General features: G+C 32.6%; 1 long non-coding RNA gene across 1 annotated transcript; it reads left to right on the top strand.

Annotated features, from left to right (window-relative positions):
* The first annotated feature begins 178 nt into the window (after positions 1–178).
* LOC126883000 (uncharacterized) lies at positions 179–4,739 on the top strand. The gene is made up of 2 exons (XR_007697449.1): positions 179–522; positions 4,309–4,739. It is a non-coding gene; the product is annotated as an uncharacterized LOC126883000 (long non-coding RNA).
* Positions 4,740–5,683: the final 944 nt, after the last annotated feature.

Here is a 5,683-nt window from a genome sequence, read left to right as displayed (position 1 = left end):
GGCCATCTTGAACGTCTGTGGATGACTCATAAGTTTTTGTCGACGAGGTAGAAGCATAGAGTTATATATAGGGCTTTTCATTTACAGTCATTTGTTTCGAGCTTCTGTCATGTGTCACATAATATTAATATATCTACGTCATACGTTATTGGTATCTACAAATCTTAGACAAGGAAAAAAGAGTCTCTCTTTCCTTGTCTAAGCTACAAATGATACAAACCAAAGACGTATGACGTAGCTATATTAATATTATGTGATACATGACAGAAGCTCGAAACAAACGACAATCGATGAAAAGCCCTATTAGCATAGAGAGAGTGTCATTCAGAGCGAAGTGACGACACCATCTTTTTTATTTGGATTAGTGCTGTTTCACTCTTACGCATAGTAAAGCTGCTACAGTTGTCCTCCTCTTCCGTGCCTATATTCACACTGAATGTCATCATAGATTTTCGATACAATGTGTTAGAAAGAGATGCAGCAAACCAGTCCATGAGATCTTGTCGTCAGGAATCGCGGAAGGTAGGCTCCCTCTATGTTAATATTTACCTCTATGGGTAGAAGGTGTTTGTGTATTGGATCAGCTGTGTGCATAGGCGTACCATCTGGTAAAGCTCCTGTATATGCAATCAATTAACTGAAGTTATTAGTATAATAAAACGTTATTTAACTGACTTTTCAACAAAATATTATATTAATACGTATTTTCTCTTGATCTATAGCTGTTTCTTTAACATCAAAGATGTAATAAAATCGTTAAGAATTTATTTTCTTCCCTCTTTCAAAGGTACGTCACTGGAGATAGAAAGCAAATCTGACAGCTGATCGCCATTTGCAACCTCCTTCCTGGCTCGGAGTAATTTCGCATTGTACTCCTTCCTGATTTATTTTATATTCTAAGCACTGATCACTGTGAAGGCCGCGTCTCACCATCAAATAATTTGATCAAACAGTTTGAGCAAACTCCGGAAGTACGTCAAAGTGACGTCACAATTGCAGTTTTTTTGAAATTCTAAAAATCTGTGCTCTCATTATCAGTCTAGTTTGATCAAATTTATTGTATTGAGTTGTCTAACTTGTTTGTACTTTATTTAAAATTAAAATTTTTCATTTTCACTTATCCACAATGAACATTCAGGATGTGACGTCACTAACTGTCACTTTCAGTTTGCTCAAACCAGTTTGATCAAATTATTTGATGGTGGGACGCGGCCTTGAAGTTCACCGCGCGCCGTCGCGTCGCGACATCTTGAACTTTATTTCAATTTTGGTGTTCTGTGATTTAACTTTTTATTTGATGTTTCACAAATATTTTTATCCAGCTGTGGTTTAATTATAGTATGTATAAAAATGTTTAATTAGTAAAATAATCATTATTATCTATGTATGGACTGCAAACACTGTGAGAATATGAATATAAAATAAGTTTAAAGCAAGAAATAAATGTTTTTTTTCTTGGACTTGAACTGTTGGCTACAATGAATCATGTTCTTTTTAAGTTTCCGGTTTGCCAGTGGCGTAACGTTTTTTAGAGGAGATTGATTAAAAACAGAATGACAACAACTAACTTTAACGTTATTTTTTTTTAATAAAATGAGTTTTCCTTCCGCTTTTGATAAAAGTTTACCTTACCTAAGTCTTCTTCTTTCTTGTATGTAGGCTTTAAAGCCGGTTTTTCTTCAATATTAGCCTCCTAAGGTTCGATGTCATCAAGGCCCGGTCTTTTCACCTCCGAATAACTATGTAGTTTATCGTGAAGTTTATTTGACAGATTTATCTGCCGGATAAACTTCCTGATTTATTCGGAGGTGAAAAGACCGGGCCTAAATTGTTTAAAGTTTAAATTATCGCACCATATTTTTAGTCCAGCAACCGAAGCTTTTCACCTCGCAATTTTTACAGAATGTGCTTGAAAATTTGAGAATAAGTAGTGAAAAGTCCAAGGATCAAAATCTATATGATGCCGAAAGGCGCTTTTACCATGAGGGTGGTTGCCACCCCATTTCGGGGGCGGAATTTTTTTATTATATTTTGACCGCAAAAGTTGGTAAAAACATTCATTCTAAGCAAAAAATGTTCTATACATTTTTTAAATAAAATTAATAGTTTTCGACTTCTTCGCTTTCGAAAGTGTTAGTTTTATATCGAAAAATACAATGTTTTTAATTATTTTTCTGCTCATAACTCCAAAAGTTTTCGTTTTATCAAAACAACAAAACTGTACCTGTTTTAACAAAAATGTACCTTTTGAAAAAATAAACAAAACCGTTTTTCTTAATTTTCTTTAAGACCAATAGTAATCGAGCTATAGTTTATTATATGTTAGCTCTTCTTCGTCAAATGCTAAATATTGTAGATTCAAAGTCAAAAAACGGGAACACTATGCATTTTTCGAAGATAGCTTATTCAAACTAATTTAAAGTATTTAAAAATCTCTATCTCTAGAAATAAAACAAAGGTCTTTAGCTCAAAAATTAAGTGACTTATAATGAAAAGAATGTCAGTCCCTATTTTTTTCAGCGAAAAAGTGATCGGGAGCAACTCCCTAATCACCACCCTAATTAAAATTCGTAATTGACCTTATTTGGTCTTCTTTATTTATGTATTTTTAATAGGCTCTAGAAGTTTGACCGGCTTACAATGATTAGTTTAAAAAAAATGGAGTTAAAAGCGAATAACGAATTTTTGTAGTTTGGAAAAAAATGGTTTTTCTTCAGAATAGAAAAATTAGAATCAGAGATACAAAAAAATTTTAAATACTAAATTGTAGCTTATTTAATTCCCAAGAAAATAGTTTGCAAAAATTTTTTCTACGGCAAAAATTAAGTGAGCTATTGACAATTAAAGCTTGTAACAACATGCAAAAACCACTTTTACCAACCCTTTCAAAGTCACCTCTTTTTGCGACTGAGGATTATAGAAAGATTTAATATAAATAGGCTTAAAGACTATGCAAAAACCTACAAAATTATTTTTTACCAAACTTTCTAACATAAAAAATAAAAAAGTTAGGGCTAAAAAATCAATATATTTTTTTGAAAACAAAAAGGAGAAATCCAATTGGAAGCATAATAATGTCAGTTAGCGGTGTTTTCAGTCATTGGCCTTATTTATCCTTCTTTTTTTATGTATTATTATTAGATTATAGAAGTTTGACTGGCTTAGAATGATTATTTTTTATAAAACTGGAGTTAAAAGCGAATAACGAATTTTTGTAATTTGGTAAAAAATACCATTTTCTTCAGAATAGAAATATTAGCATCACAGATACAAAAAAATGTTTAAATATGAAATTGTTGTTTATTTAATTTACAAGAAGCTGGTTTAAAAAAATTTTTTCTAGGGCAAAAATTTAGTGAATTGTAAATGAGCTTATATCGAAAAACATTGATTTTTTCGATATAAAACTAACACCTTCGATAGCGAATAAATCGAAAACTATTAATTTTATCAAGAAAATGTATTGAATATTTTTTGCTTAGAATGAATGTTTTTATGAACTTTTGCAGTCAAAATATAATATAAAATTTCCACCCCCGAGATGGGGTGGCAACCACCCCCATGGTAAAAGCGCCTTTCGGTATCATATAGATTTTGATCCTAGGACTATCCACTACTTATTCTAAAATTTTCAAGCAAATCGATCCATTCTGTAAAAATTGCGAGGTTTTGTCCTATATTAAGGTTCATTACTTGGACTATTTTCTTGGTCTGCCAATACTCTTCGTCCATTTGATGACTTAGCTCGTCTCGTGCTATTCCTACTATCCTACCCTCTGCCATTCTACTAATGTGTTCGTTCCACTCCTGTTTCCGTTTTGTCACCCATACATTTATCTACATCGCTCTCCATTCATCTACTCTCTTCTTATGTTTTCCTTCTCTCCCTAGCCAACAGACTTTTCCCTGATATTCGTCGAAGTATTTTCATCTCTGCTGTTTCTAATAGTACCTAGCCTTTCAGAGTTAACGTGCGGACTATGATTCCGCTTGTCTAAATATTTGTCGATTTCTGACGATTAATTACGATCTCGGTTGTGGCGTGCTCGCTAGCTTCAAGTGAGGGGATACTCTATTCAGTACTGTTGTGAGAACTGTCTTAGTGCGTTTAGTTCTGCTGCTATATTGACTTGCGGAACGTGAGTCCGCACGTTATACAAGTTGTCACAAATCTTCAGGTAAGATGCAATTTTAAAATATTTTGTTTTTAGGGTAAATATAAAAATATTTATGTAATTTATAATTGGGAGTGATCTACTGATTACGTTTTCTGTATATTTGATTAATATAAACTTATTTTTGTTACAGATTTTTTAAGATGAGTTTCGAAAAGCAACTCTAGCATATCTTGAAAAGCTGCATGCGGAATTTCTCTCTGATTCTGAGCCAGAAGCTGAACCTGACGATGATGATGCTAGTTTGGAAGGAGATTATGAAGAAGGACAGGACCACGATATACCGAGATAGAAGAAGACATTGAGGAGAGAATCTTAGAATCTCGGAAGACAGCAGCGAAGATTGACTTATTTCCGTTCATTCATGTATCTACTTTGCGCAGCTCAAACATTTGTTTTTTATTTAGTCATTGTTTAGTTTCTTAGAAATAATTGTTTTGTATTTTTTTAATTTAGGTTTTTGCGATTTATAGGACTCAAAATGTGAAAAGGATATATCCGTTCACTTTTATTTTTGAAGCATGAGTCTAAGTGCAAGTTATAATAAATTTGTTTGCAAATGTTTTTTTGTCTTTATATTTAAACAGTTGACAAGTTCTCAGACCGTTTTCCGAAAATATTTGTTTTTTGGACCTTTTCTGGATGTGCGGATTGTGAGTCCGCACGTTACACTTTATGTACGATCATGCCACGTTATCTCTGAAAGGGTAGTCGTCTTGTTTTAGATGTGTCAGGTCTTGTTTCCGCCGTGTAGGTATGTCAATATAGGTCTAATAGGGCTTTTCATCGATTGTCATTTGTTTCGAGCTACTGTCATACACGTTGTATAATCTGTGTAAATAATACACACGGATTATTCGACATATGACAGAAGCTCGAAACAAATGACTGTAAATGAAAAGCCCTATTGCTGCTTTATATATTCTTGCTTTGTTCTTCCAGATTGTGTCATCCCGCCGCTTTACTTGCTTTTAAGCTTTGTTGTCGTACTTCTTCTTCAACATCAACATCTCAGTAGGTAACTATTTAGTTATATCTAAACCTTGCTTCCTGCTTTATTAATTTCCCATCAATTTCGATTTTACATCGTAGTGGGTATTTAGATGTAATACATTTGGTTTTTTCTGCTGATATTATTCTTTTTCTCATGATCATCTTTCAGTGCGTCACAGTTTTTCGATTTCTTTCTAACGCATTAAATTGTATGTGACAGAAAAAAAGGCACGTCGGTGATTACATTTCGTCGGTGACATTTATTTTAGTTATTCTAGTTGTCGATAGATGGCGCCATAATAAAAAAATATTTTTTTTTAATTAGATAATAATATTACAAATATAATCTGTATAATTTATAAGACTATACAAATCAAAGAAAATACCATTTTATAAATGCGAGAAACACATTTGATTTGTTTTTATTGCAAATTGAAAATAAAATGTGACAACTGTCAGATTTAACTAAAATTTCATGTTAGAATAAATGTCATAAATGTGTATTATCATGGACT

Source organism: Diabrotica virgifera, chromosome 4 (genome assembly GCF_917563875.1).
Source record: "Diabrotica virgifera virgifera chromosome 4, PGI_DIABVI_V3a".
NCBI classification, from domain to species: Eukaryota; Metazoa; Arthropoda; class Insecta; order Coleoptera; family Chrysomelidae; genus Diabrotica; species Diabrotica virgifera.
This window is presented reverse-complemented; position numbering and strand designations above follow the sequence as displayed.